Here is a 15,652-nt window from a genome sequence, read left to right as displayed (position 1 = left end):
TCTGGTTGTCGTTGGTTCATCTCTATCATATTTGTTGTTTTTCGTACATTGTTTGGTGATGAGTAAGGCCGTTAGTTTTCTTGTTGAATATTTCCACATTTTTCATGTCGGATTTTTTTTTATAGCCGACTATAAGGTACGAGTTTTCGTTGTTGAAGGCCGTATGATAGCATATAATTACTTACATACACTTTATTTGACCCTGGTGAATAATTATCTTATTTGCAATCATACTAAATCTCCACTGTTTATATTAAAAAAAAAACATTCTTTCCAGCACCAAGGAAAGATGAATGGTCCGTTTTTTATTAGATTTACAAAATTTCACCCTGACAACAAATAAGACAACAGTCTTTAGTAGTATAACGATATATGAATGTATTTAGGATAATATGGTTGAAAAAACCTATTTGTCTTTAAAAACACAAAGTCGAGTAGAGGTACGCAACGACGACTTCGGAACGAAATTAACGGCATATGTTTTATAATATTTAATATGTAGTTTATTTTAAAATTGGGATTGAAAATGGAGAATGTGTCAAAGAGACAACAACCCGACCATAGAGCAGACAACAGCCGAAGCCCACCAATGGGTCTTAAATGCAGCGAGAAACTCCCGCACCCGGAGGCGTCCTTCAGCTGGCCCCTAAACAAATATGTATACTAGTTCATTGATAATGGACGTCATATTAAACTCCAAATTATACACAAGAAACTAAAATTAAAAATGATACAAGACTGAGAAAGGCCAGAGGCTCCTGACTTGGGACAGGCGCAAAAATGCGGCGGGGTTAAACATGTTTTTTGAGATCTCAACCTTCCCCCTATACCTCTAGCCAATGTAGAAAAAACAAACGCACAACAGTACGCACAGTAAAACTCAGTTTAAGAGAAGTCCGAGTCCGATGTCAGAATAGGAAACAAAAGAAAATAAACAAAATGACAATAATACATAAATAACAACAGATTATTAGACTAACTCCTGTTAGGGGTTTAGTATTATACCATCATAACATATATGAGAAGAACATAACCCGTGTTATGCCAACAAGTGGTTTTAGAATAAATAAGTTTAATTCCGATGCAAAGACCCTATAAGTGAATCACTATTAAAGCCAAAATATACAATCTTTAATGACCTGACAACAGTGTCGTAACTATATCCCTTCTTAATAAGTCTGTTTAAAGGTTTTGTTAGCTTTTGAGGTGAATACTGACATTTTTGTGCTTTGTAAAGAATATTACCATAAAAGATATATTTGTATATTTGGAAGCCGGTAAAGCTTTGATATGGACAAAAAATCGTCACTTGATATTATCTAAACAGTTATTAATTTCATCTTTAAATTACAATATATTACAAGACGCCGTACATACAAAAGTTGTTATTTTGCAATTCGCCGTAAAACGTTCTGCAGTTCGCCGTACAATAAACAAACAATGTTTTGATCAATATTTTTTAAAAAAACATCTTTATGACAACAAATCTCAGTAAATATGATGTCACATTATCATAATCTAAAAACGTGTCTGGAAAAAAAATGAAAAACAGTTGAATATCTTGCCAATGGGGCGACAGAGGACGATCGACCTCGATATTTTCGGGTACTAAGTGGCAAGTTTTGGAGTATAACACAAAATCTTGTCATAAGGTTGTACTTATCGGCCTAATAATTTAAAGAATTAAAAATAAGAAAATCATTTCTCAAGCGGTACCCTCGTCAAATCAGTAGAAATGCTTTAAATTGAATGAATTCTTACCTTGTTTACTTTTTTTCCATTTCTCTCCGCTTCGTTAGTACCCAATTTCCGGTGGCGATGATACACAGTGTTGACATTGATTTCAAAAATATATACTCTTAAATGAAATCTTTGCAAGTGGCTACTTCCGGTTCACTTAGTGTCATTTCCAGCTGATCTTATATACCAACTTATTGCGAAAGACCCTATGGCTTCATCGTGTGTAGATAGGATTTATAGCAAAGGTCAAAATCTAGAACGTCAAATAAAATTTTAACCTGGACCTCAATTATTTCAAAATAATGAATCATGGACCTAAATCATAAGAACCTAAGTCTCTTCTATCTATTGTGCATGAATTATATCCCAATACAGCCAGTTTTAAATATTGTAGAAAGGAAAACTCACCTTTAGTGCTCCGAAAGGGTACACAGATTCTTGTCAACTAGTGGCAACCGTCGTGTTGCTGATGATTAGTTAACCTGGCGAGATTGTGATTTCGACAATCGAAACATATCTGTGGTCATCTGAAACACACACACACACACACACATATATATAAACAAGTCTAAATTGAAAACAACCATAACGGTCAACCATATCTTAATGGTTTCTCCAAAACTAAACTCAACTAAAACCAGTTGAAACTCTTGGTACAATAACTTCCTTGTAAGCAGCAACGCACTATTAAGAAAATTATTAAAGGAAACACAAGCTCTAGAATATCGGATCAACTGAGGGATATATGCTCCATATTCAGGCGCTGCTGGAATGTTGATATAAATAGAAATTCAAAGCACACAGTTGGAAAGCTGATATCATGATTTTTGAAGTTTTGAGTCAACCGATCCGCTATGTCAATTTTTAGATCTGAGTTCACGCGATGAATCATTTTGTATTGTAACTGTAGTATCCTTTACTTCAATTTTAATGTGATAGATGCGTTCTGCACAGTCACTTATTTTAAATTTATTAATTGAGAGAACATCATTTGTGTATCGGAACATGAAACTTAAGGATAATGCTACCTATTTTTATTTTTTCTTGAGAAGCTTTTGTATACAGTTCGCATCGTATTAATATACAAACAAGTAGGCAAGAGATGGAGCAAAGTTTGTTCCCATAAGAATGTCATTTTTTGTTGTAAAACAAGGCCTCCAAACGTAACAAATATGTTGTTAATTAAAACAAAGCAAGCCTGTTCATCCTTCCAGTCTCAGAAAATACTTCAGAGTTGTTTTACCTATTTATGGTTTATCCACTAATAAAACATAATATGTGTAACTGCTGGGTCATTATCTTAAATGAAACAAAGTAGGACCTAGTTTCATCTAGAATTGAAGTTTGTAATAAGAAATACTAGTATAAAGGGGAAGAAGTCAAAAGTTCTTATTATGTTGCAAGATACGAGAAACTTAGATTGCATGAAACTGATCTTTAGCATTGTGTAGTAACAACATCTTAATCACACCTCCCCAAGTAATGATAGTTCGCAGTAACTCTTGGGCCAGGCTCCGATTGCTGATATCATTGGTGTAAATAGTTTGAAAAGTAAAATGCAATTTTTTTGAATGGTGACGGAGTAAATATCTCCCAATTGATACGATATTCCCGGGCTTGTGTTTCCTATCATGATTTCCTTGATAGAGGATTGCTGCTAACAAGGAAGCTATTAAACCAAGAGTTCCAAATGGTAAGGTTGAAATCATTCCTTTGTAAATTTTACGGACGCCATCACGAGTTGGTTGACCGTTATGGAATAACCGTTTCACAGATGATATCGGATATGTTCCTTATGTCGTAACTACAATACCCTTCCCTTTTCACGAATGTGACTTACCGAATAGACTATTTACCGGATTTGTAATAACATAAGCAACACGACGGGTGCCACATAATCTGTTTACCCTTCCGGAGCACCTGAGATCGCCCCGATTTTTTTGGTGGGGTTCGTGTTGCTTAGTCTTTAGTTTTCTATAATGTGTCATCTGTACTATTATTTGTCTGTTTGTCTGTTTATTTTTGTCCATGGCGTTGTCAGTTTGTTTTCGATCTATGAGTTTGACTGTCCCTCTGGTATCTTTGGTCCCTCTTTTAAACTGTTCAAAGTTTGCAATTTTAACTTTAAAAGGCCTGAAAAAAAAGAAAAAAAAAAAGAATTTAACCAGACATCAAAACATCTTTGTTTTTTGCTTTAAAAACTAAGATTGGGAATCTAGAATTGGTTTAGTATGACCTTTCATGTACAATTCATAATTCTCTATTATTAAAGACACAGTCACATAGTTATTAAAGATAGCTTTTTATTATGATAACTTATGTATAATATTCAAATTATTGATCAAACATAATTTCAAAATTTTTGCTAAGGTATGTTCCAAAAAAAGGATTTGTTTATTAAATAATATTGTTTGTATTACTTTGGAATCTAGGGGAAAGTTGTTAATACCCCACGTTTTCCCATAGAAAATTTAGGTCAAGTTTGTTGCTTGATTTTTTTGTTTTAATTAACGCGTCGTCTGGTGTTCAAAATTATTAGCTAGGTATCTTAGATGAGTTGTTTTTCATATACCCCACGTTTTTAAGAGATTTGTTGACAAAAACTGAAAATGTCCTGTCATAAAAATATCAATTTCGTTACATGTTTATGCCCATTTGTACTCCAAATCCCTTAATACTTAATTACCATTGAAACATGTATTTTAAAATATCATCATATTGGTAGAAAAAATTATATTGATGCTGCATGTTTATCTCTCGTCCATGACATTTGTGTGATTATTCATAAAATTCGAAGGCATTATGGTTAAAATTATAATTATCTTTATGCAAAAAATTTCTGATTTGTATACGTGATACATTAATAAAGTAGGCCCTTAGCACAAATTAGAAAAGAATGGATTGATTATAAAGTAGCAACTGCTTAACGAACTAGGCACTTACCATTTTTTTTATAAACTTTTAACAAAAAAAAAAAAAACTGATATTTTGATACAAAATTACGCTTTCTCAGAATGTGTAATTGTGTCAATTGAAAAGCCAGAAGCTGAAAAAATGTATGCGCAAAGAGATCGCAGCCATACAAGAATATGTTCGATAATGGAATGTTAGCTCTATGTACAATATGTCGTTTTTCATAATAAAGTTGTATTATACTGATATGTTTAATATTCGGCAATTATTACTTTTTTGACAAATTAGTTTGTTCACTCTTTTGTAAGACGTTATTATTAAACCATGAGAAGAAGGGTTATATTTTGGCACTCAAATAAGTGGAAGGTGTTCAACCTGTGGATCAGGATGAATGCGTATCCTGTCATACATGTGTACCTGTAATTTTCAGACCCTTTTAAAAATTGAAGGTAGCTTATATATCTTATAATAAAACGTGTTAAGTGATTTCTCAACTTCATTATATTTTTAGATAAATTTTCGCCTTTCCTTTACATTCCTTGTCTTCTTATAATTAACTACTTAGATCTACTTCGCATAGCTTTCTCGTAGATTAACTTGGAACACAACAAAGAAAGACTGCTATGTTTACTAGAGTAATTGAAAGTAGATTAACCTTCGGGTTGGAAAAATGTATGTAATAAAACTTGATCATGTTGATACAGCAGTATTCATTCAAAGATGATGAATCTGAGTTAAATATAAGTCTTGCGTATCAAAACACATCTCATATCGAATCGAATTTCAGTTATTTTTATTAAGCATTTCCGACTTGGTGTATGAAACAATATTTCATCAGAGGCAATCCGGAAAAAAAAGAAATATAGCTGTTAGCTATTGGTTATGGAATCCAGTAATAAATACAGATAATTACAATTGTAATGTTTAATGAACAACGTCACTCTATGTTTTTAAAGTCTTATACTAATGTCTGTGTGCATCTCATTATTTTTCTTTCCCTTTTTGTTCTACCCCTCTCCTCAATTTGGAATAATTAACAAACAAGCCTTTCTTGTGGATATATTGACATATATATTACATGTAAAACTGACATTACCCAACCAAATATAGGTTGATTCTCAAGGAAATACTACTGTACAGTTCATTATTCAATTCAAACATAAGCATAAACATAGTTACAATATTCTACATAGATACGCGACGTCATATACCTAGTGGCGACGGCACATATAGTTACGCTTTACGTTCCGGCAATCAAAGTAAGGCTAATTTTTTACCATGTACTGTTTTATTGTGGTCTACTTGATGGATTGATGGAATGTTTGAATTTCCTAAGGAATTATGGATGTTGATGTGGTGTGTTGCACTCTTTAATATTGTGTGTACTTCCTATTATCTTTTTCATATATTATACAGTAAACCTTTCCGTACTGGAATCCAGACAACGTTATGAGTTTATTTTTTACAATATTTTTCCGATTGTGTTCTACTTCCTATTGTAACATTATGCTTGAGTTTGGATTCGCATGTCAGGTGATGCATGCCATGCATGTGACGTTTAGCCATCAACGCACATATACAGAAGTTCTTTTGAAATGCATTGAATTTATGTGTAGGTCGGAAAACAGTTAAAACAAAGTTTACATTTTCACCATATGAATATCAATCAGTCTTAAACGTTAATGTAAGTAATGAACATGTAACTGATTGTATTATACTAAAAGACTAATCAGAATTAAGTCCAATAAATATAAGGTAATAAACAAAATATTGAAACCAAAGTTATTCTTATATTTTGAATAGAAAGGACAACACTCGGCCAACAAACTAAAGTTCCTGTTCTTTTCATATTGTTGCCGTATTATCCTAAAAATAATTCTTGATGAAAAAAAAAAAAAAATTCCTTGTATAAGGGATGAATTTTGCGAATTGAGAAAAATTACATATAAACAAAATTGCACTGTTTCATTGAAATACTTTTTTAATTTTACATCGAACGATACGAGAATAGGAACACTATTCATGACTAATATATTTTGAATATATTAGTCATGAATAGTGTTCCTATTCTCGTATCGTTCGATACGAGAATAGGAACACTATTCATGACTAATATATTTTGAATTGATTTTGTGTAAACAATACTATAAAAGATACATTCAGAAGTGAAATAGTAATGCACTTGATAAATCATTGATATTTAACAAATGATACTGTTGTGTGATATTTACTCGTCAATATGTAAAAACTAATTTTATTATTTGGAGGACTAGACTTTTTAGCTCAAATTTCTCTTACAATATTGTTCTTTGAAAATGTCAAAAGCAGTTTGTTGATTTAATATAATAATTCTTGTTTTTTCATTCGAAGGGAGAACAGGATAACACAAAGTTTTTGGTTACCTTGATCTTCATCCAATTATCCTTGATTAACATTCACCGTAAGAAATAAAATGCACCAACTGCGGATTTCAACAATAAAGATTTTATAGTAATGCTTTAGCGCAAAAAAGTTTGAAAATCCAACATTACATACAAACGTTATAGAGCTAATCAATCATTTAAGTCAGGCTTGTTAGATTTGCGGTAATACCGTCTCGGCCAATCAATCTTAATTCTGATGACTGTCCTGTTTCTTAAATACTTATCGCATATTCAAATTGTTATATATCACCTGGCTTTCCAATTTGTAGGTTTGAGGTTTAAACTAAGTAAGAGCTTTTTATACATGAAATTCATCAAATGTTGGCATGTCTTTTAACACTTTGGATGATTCATGTATTTTACTTTTTTTGAAAGGGAATTTATTGTTTTATTTGTTTAATTTAGTATCTAAAAAGATTTTTTGGCACATGAGGCCTCGACCATAAAACTGTACTCAGTATTCGGAGTACAAAATGTGTGCTCGAAACTACAAATACAACACTTTGATTCGTTGATTTTTGTGTCTGAGTACGATAATCGTGCTCGAAAGTTTTATGACGCAAAGCCTGAAACAAATAAAAAAAGAAACACATATCGTTAGGAACATGATACGAAAGAATTAATCTAAAAATCAAAAAACCCTGTTTGAAATGATTTGACATAAAACATGTAAAAAGCTTAGGTATATGAATCGAAATTACATGGTATTAATTCTATTGTAATCACGTTAAAGCAATCACAAAAAAGACTTTTAGAAACGTGTGATGTTGAAGCCACAATTTGGTGTAGTTGTTTTTTTTGTAAAATACCATTGATTGAGCATTATTATTTATAATAATAATCTATTTAACATACTGTACATCTTGCATTGATCATAATGATAAATGTTTCAATTAACCTTTTCAGGTCGTTTGGAATTAACAAAATTTGATCAAAATGAATCATATAGAGAGAAAAAAACATGTGATTGGGCGTAAAACATTTGCAAGCGGGATTAGGTTCTCGTATACGCTCATACAGCGTTTTCCCTTATAGTCCATTGAGCAAACCGTTGTAATAATTTCATCAGAAGTACCCATTGCAATGTAACCGTATCAGATTGATTTTATCAAATCGGTTAGTAATACCTTTATCGTCAATTTTTACGTTTTCCATCATGGACTGGACTTGATACTCGAAAATATTAGGCAATGACGTCATGTAGCAATACAGCAATCGTCACGTGCTCAAGTCCATCAGCGTCAATTTATCAATGAAATGCACGCGACTTCATTCATACAACCGAACAACTATCCCTAATTTTGTACGCGTGAAAGTAGTTTTACTAACTATTTCATTTACCTTAATATTTTTAACCAAAATCGACAAACTTCCGATAAAATGATAATGACATTTTTTTTTAAACTGACTTCATTAGTTCGGATACCAGCTCGCCTTAGTGGGATCGCTTGGTATTTGTGCTGATGAAGTCAATATCAAAAACAAAAATACCATTATTCCATACTTAGCATAATATTTGAGTAATATTACTTCAAGAAGTGTTTCTTATAAACTATGTTATAGTCTCAAGTAACCTTTTATCCATAATATTTAAAATACGAATTTCCCCTATATCGACGGAGTACTACCCAAATTACCAGAGCTCATTATGATACGTATATGTAACAGTATATTTGTATAAAAGGTTAAAGGAGCAGACTGTTATTTACTTGATAAAAACTGTGTTTGTCATTTTAGGGGAGAACATTATTACTTGCCGTTGCTAGTAGACGATATGCAAGACCAGACATCATTGGCATTTTACTTGACAGTGGTTGTCAAGCAAACGAAAAAGATCCACAGGTATAATAAAAATGTCTATCCGGCCGTCCCAATTAAAATATTGAATATTTAAATTAGTAAAAAATGAAATTGAAGCCTATTGGTATATTAAGATGATCGAATAAACAAAAATTCTTTAAAAATATATAGAAACAGTAGATAGTTCACATAGGTTATTTTGTTTTTTCTGTTGTGTACGTTAAATTTTTTAGGGGGATTGGGTGGGTCCTCACTCAACATTATTTGTTAACTTATTTCCGGCGTGAGGCAAACCTAAATATTTTCATTCGAGCGCCACTGACTGGTCTATGTAGACGAAATGTGCATTTGGCGTACCAAATTACGAGCATTGTATGTGATGTGGTTTGATTTGTTTCAGCCATTTGCGTCGTCAACAATTCGCAAAGTTTATGGTCTAAAAGGTTGACCGTTAGTTATGAGCAAATAATGGTAAATGAATGATGTTACATGCAACTGTTTCAGTATTGTACCTTTCAGAGGTATTATTTTTTCCTCCCCATTCTGGTAAACGTAACTTTAAGCTCTAACAGAGAATACATTAATTAATTAGGTGTTCAATGTGTATTCTTGCTTATTTGAATGATGATGTCGAATGGGTTAGTAGTTGTTTATGATTAATCAGTGTGTTTTAATTCGAACGTTCGGGGTACACATTTGTGCTGTTTGTTTTTCTTTAAAATCAACATTTCTAATATAATATGGAACTTATAAATATGTGATTCATCTCTGTGTCAACAGTTTACACTGAACAATACGTTAATAATATGACTCATTAATGTGTTTTCAGGGTCAAACTGCATTACACTACGCCGTTGAAAGGGGCCACGACGAGAACATACAAGTTTTACTGAAAGGGGGATGTATTCCAGATCAGAAAGATAACTTGGTAATATAAATGATATTTACTTTACCAAGTAAAGTTTCTTGTGTGTTAAATAATTTCTGTGTTGATTTATATAAAGTAGTGGTCCTAGTTTTGGGGCTTCAATTATATGGATGTATAACAAAATGCATCACTTTTAACAAGTGTCACCTATGAGTCTTGTGTAGTTGAAACGTGCGTCTAGCATACACAATTTTAACCATTATATATCGGATGAGTTGTTAAGTAACCACTGGGACAATGTCACTGCTAGTTCAGGTTTGCAACCTGAGAGTTTAACGAACCCAGTAGTCATCACTTATAAATTATGTGTTGACATTAGTTATTTTTGACATTATCATATTTGTAAATTAATTATTTACTGAATTGTTCGAAACACTTTGACTTTTTTACTCCAGAAATAGATGACCGTAAATGTATTTGTCAAAACCTTTTGAAATTTAAGGTCTTTAATACTATTTAACCTGTTACTAATTTTGACCATTTTAATTATTTGATTCACTAATGAGTCTTTTGTAGACGGAACGTTCGTCTGTCGTAAAATATTTTAAACCTGGTTCAAGAATATAATATGAGTGTATTTAAAAATACTGAATACACTACCATAGTTGTACTAGTTCTTTGAAAGAAGTCGCTTCTTTTATCAACTTAAAGGCTGATTATTGTTAGATACTAAATTTTGTTTTCAACATTTACATGTTACCAAATGTATAATATTCCTTGCACACTGCCTTATTTCTGTAACCGATTTTCTCCTCTGATTTAAGTGCAAGTCCCCTTTTAATGTTAAAAAATTTGCATCTTCATGTACAGTCTCTTTTAGTCGGGTCCGCACATTGTTTCCAAAACAAACGCTCTCACTATTCAACGGATGAAATGTAACCGTCTTCTCTGATTATTAAAATAAACCGAAAAGAAAAATGTCCGTGCTGGGAATAAAACGAAAATACAAGATGTATCTGATGATTACTACTAACAAAGTTTTTTATATTCAACATTTCAAAAGAGGCGAAACAGACCAGAGGGACATTAAAACTTATAAGTCATAACAGACTAACAGTAAACAAAACACAACATCTATAATACTAAAATAACAAGGTTCAATTTGTTAGCCAACATTACGTAAAATCGACGAATCAAAGAACTAAACTTTATATATAGTAAGGGACAATGGTGTTGATTGAAAATTTCCCCATTCCAGGCCCTTTTGTTTTCCACATAATATATATTACGAATAATTAACAAGTTCCGGGTCGAATCCGATACCGAAACCAATAGTATATGTCAACCTTCCCTGTTACCTAATCTGTACGTTCCGCCTCTGACAGGCACTCCACCACACGGTGTATTTATGAATTGCTATATACACGGGTCATAATCACACCCTATCTTTTTCATTATACGGGATCGGTACTTCATAATTCAATTATTTTCACATGTAGTTTCCGGTTTCAGTGAGAACAAAAAAAACAGGATGGGTTCAACAGAAAGATTTTGAAAGCAGAGAAAACTGTGCACCTTTTATCAGCTTGAATTTATCTGATTACAATACGAATACTAAAAATCCAGCGAAGGAACTTTCCAATTTGTTAGCCGTCATGACGTAAACACGACAAATCGAAAAATTTAACTTTATATATAGACAATAACTATTGTCTTGAAATATCAGTTGTATTTGTACGAGGCTAAGAAACAGGTGTATTGCGAGCGTCAGTGAGCTATAACTCCTGTTTCTTGCCGAGTACAAATACAGATGATATTTAAAGACACTTAACAGTTATTGTCTTTATCCTGCAATTGATTTTGTACATTGTTTTTGTTTTGAAAGACAGAAAAACTTTCGATTTAAAATATATGTGTTTCTGTTTATTTTACTTATAAGTCGTAGTAATATTCAAATATATTCGAACAATCATTGAGCATGCTGAAATTGACATTGTTGCATTGCTAATTTCGTGTGTTAAACATGTACACATTCAAGCTTCGACCTTGAAGATTGCCTTTAATTTGGCGCCGTAGAAAATGGAGTTACATTTTTAATCCTGCTGTTCATGTGCATGTGTTAGCAGAAAATGCGACTGCAATACACATGCTGAGGTCACGGAGGCTCATACAACACAAGCGTAGTCCGGCAGTGTGCGGAGCTTTAAGGCGATATCTGTATAGTATACAGATACAAGCTAGCGATATCTGCTGTGCTATTAATGTATAAGACACCCAATTGCAGGATAAATAACTAATATAGGACAATGGTGTTGATTAAAAATTGACCATTCAAGGCCCTTTCGTTTTCCAAATAAGTAATATTAATAATAACTAACTAGTTCTGGGTCGACGGGTTCAATGAGAAAGATTTTGAAACCAGAGAAAACTGTGCCTCTTTTAATCAGCATGACCTCATCGGATGCCTCAAGGAATACTTAAAATCCAGGCTTAAATAAGGCATATGTACTTTAATTCAGTCGCAGTTGTGTTCTAGTAGAAAACTAAATACTGAGCAACGCGAACCCATTAAAAAATGGGGGTGATCTCAGGTGCTTCGAAAGGATAAGCAGATCCTGCTCCACATGTGGGATCTCTCGTGTTGCTCATGTAAGTACAAATCGTTATAAGTCTAATTCGGTCAGTCACATTCGAGAAAAAGGGACGGGATTGATTACGACATTAGAACAAGTCGTGATGGCGTCCGTAAAATTTACGAAGGGATGATTTCAACTTCACCACTTGGAACTCTTGTTTCAATAGCTTCCATGGGAGCAGCAAACCTCTACCTAAGGAAATCATAATAGAAATTACAAGCCCTGTAAAATCGTATCAACAAGGAGATGTATATATATACTCCATATGTAGGCGCTACTGGAATGTTGCTACATAGCAATGGAAAGTTCATAATTGGGAAGATGAAATCATCTCTTTTTCTGTAAAGAATTTTTTTTTTAACCAACACGCATTGTCAATTTCTAGATGTAAGTCAATATATGAGGCAGACTTAACTGTATTTGTTGTATCCTTTATCTCAAATTCGATGGGATATATGCGTTCAAAATAGTCACCAAATTTTGAATTATTTAGTGAGAGAACATCATCTTTATAGCGAAAAGTAAAGTATAATCACCAGAGATACACTGTTGAGTGTTTAGCTAATTTCAACTTATTCATATATGTTATATATATTCGCTTTTGTATGCTTCACTTTGTATAATTGATCTTTTAGTCCTTTTTTTTATAAGAATAGGTCGTAGAACGTGTTCCTAAAAATGTAATATCCGGCTTTAATTTGAAAGCAAGGATTTTGCCTTGCAATACACACAAAAAAAGAAAACTTGAAATTGCGATTTGAACGGAAGGAGCATAAACAGATTGGTAAATTATGTCCAACCATTTAAATTTTACACATGTTGTTGGAATATCCGCGTATCCTATAGATTTTTTTTTTCGTGTGAGCTATGGCAATGTACCCAACAGTACTGTCGAGTACTCCCCTTGTCTAATTACCTTTCAATATACAGGGATTTACCTCTTACATTTCTGCATTTCAAAAATCGTATGTTAGAAAATTCTCTTGTGAATGTTAGGAACAAATAGAGTAAAAAGAGTAAGGTCAAGAAAATAGATTGCAATGTATTTTTAACTGCTGTGACGTTGATCTTTTCAAAACTTCAAAATCAAAAGAATATTTTTTAACAATTTAAAACGAACAATACAAGCTGAGTTTTGAATTTTTGTCTTTTGAACCTAACATGTAGAAGTTCAATTTAAAAAAAGAACAAGGTGAGCTTATGATTGTTTGATAATTTTTTTTGCTCATTACATAAGCCCGAAACCAAACTATTTACAAACGCTGGATTGGTCAATGACTAATTCATCTTAAAACCGTATTGGAGAAGCTCAAATGATTATTATGGTTTTAGTTTGGTAATATTAAAATGTTTGTTGGAAATATGATTTTTATTCGCATTAAACAAAATTCATCATGTTTATTTTTTCCCGAAATGCATTGGTCATTAACATCTTGATTGCAATTTTGAAATCATACGAACGATTTGAACATGTTGAAGTAAATTCGTATAATTTTCTTCCATTCTGATCAATGAATGATTTACCTAATGAGTTTAACAGCATATTGCCACATTTATTGTTCGGTTAAATTGATAGATTGTTAAGTTTTTAGATAGTTTTATAAAATTTGCATAAATGCATTTTCAATTTCTTGTAATACCTTTATTGCTAGTTATAGATAGTTAACATTGATGTATGCCTATTTTGACTAATTGAAATGTTATTTTTGAAACGTGTTCAGAAATCAGTGCTACAATCATAAAAAAAAACCATGTTATCCTGGACTGTATATATAGTTGGCTCTACAAGTTAAAAATAGTCTTAAGTACAAAATGTATTTTATTAGTTGTTCCTATTTAAGTATAGCATGAATATAGAATGACAATAATGTATCTTTAATTTCAGGGGAAAACAGCATTGCATGCAGCTGCTTTCGAATTCTCCGCAAATCAAAATATTGTTCAAATTTTATTAGATGGTGGTTGTAAACCAAACGTAACAGACAACGAGGTACAGTACAAACGCTTTATTATATTGCAAAGAACGTTTCAGCATCTCTTATGTTTTTGCAATTCGATGAGATAGATCAACGATACTTTGGGTCCAAAATTATGTACAGATGTGAAACTTTGAAGTTATTAAAAGTTTGTGAAGAACTGAATTTCTATAAAATTTCAACGTGTGAAAATAGGGAATTGATTCTTGCTCAAGTGACAAATTTGTGAAAAAGTCATCACACTTCGTACCCTGAAAATTTAACCACATCTGTGAAAATCTCTCAGCTTCAAAGCGAATCATCACGCATATCAAATTTTACGATGTGGGCAGAGGAATTGAGAAAAAGACTACCATTACCACCTACTTGAAATGAATTGCGCAAAGGTTTCCATATACAACAATGCACCGGTAGTACATGGTAGTGGAGTGTTTATTCTGTAGTAATTTTTGGAAGAACTTTTGTATCTTTTTTTCCAGTGATTCAAACAAAAAGTGTAATATGGTGAAGTGTTTAAAAACTGAGTTTCCAATTGAAATGGATTTAATTGACCCGGTCAAGACATCGCCATTTGAAGTAATTTGAATTTTCTTCAAATGTTCACCCTGAGGTCAACATGTGGTTGATGGTAGATTTTTTATGTTCCTAAATTACTTATCATCTATTTAACCGAAGAAATTTAAGAATAATGAGATTTGGTATGATGTTCAATGAGTAAATACTAACCGTAGTTCATATGACGAAAACAAAAGCAATTATAAGTCACTGTACGGTCTTCAACAATGAGAACAACTCATCGTATTATCAGCTATAAAAAAGCCAATGTGAAACTGTGAAACAATTCAAACGAAAAAAACTAACAGCTAATTTATGCAATATAGTTTACGAATAGACAGACTATGTTGACCACTATATGTTGGTTTTTTTTTGTTGATTTGCTGAATAATTGCCTTATTCCATATCCTGTAAATCAATTTATTTTCACGAGCAATCTATTTTACCAATATTTTCATAATTTTTACCAACTTTGAAAATTTAAGGTTGGTGTTTTAAGTATTTAAGCTTATGCCACTTAATGTTGTTGATCAATCCTAAAAAAATGTCGTGTGTGTCTGTGTATGTGTTAATCATAAAATGATTTCTATATTTTAGGGTAAAACGGCATTACATTACGCTGCTGCATATGGTGATCATGAGAAAGTCAAGGTATTAATCAAAGGTGGCTGTAATCCAGACCAAATAGATAATAAGGTAGTATATAATTAATGACATTGCAAAAGTGTTGTTTTGTTTGCT

The 15,652-nt window shown here is 32.3% G+C and overlaps 1 long non-coding RNA gene across 1 annotated transcript; it reads left to right on the top strand.

Annotated features, from left to right (window-relative positions):
- The first annotated feature begins 8,842 nt into the window (after positions 1-8,842).
- LOC127718275 (uncharacterized) lies at positions 8,843-15,607 on the top strand. The gene is made up of 4 exons (XR_007989688.1): positions 8,843-8,918; positions 9,706-9,804; positions 14,266-14,370; positions 15,509-15,607. It is a non-coding gene; the product is annotated as an uncharacterized LOC127718275 (long non-coding RNA).
- Positions 15,608-15,652: the final 45 nt, after the last annotated feature.

This window comes from Mytilus californianus, unplaced genomic scaffold (genome assembly GCF_021869535.1).
Source record: "Mytilus californianus isolate M0D057914Y unplaced genomic scaffold, xbMytCali1.0.p SCAF_10, whole genome shotgun sequence".
In the NCBI taxonomy this organism is placed as follows: domain Eukaryota; kingdom Metazoa; phylum Mollusca; class Bivalvia; order Mytilida; family Mytilidae; genus Mytilus; species Mytilus californianus.
This window is presented reverse-complemented; position numbering and strand designations above follow the sequence as displayed.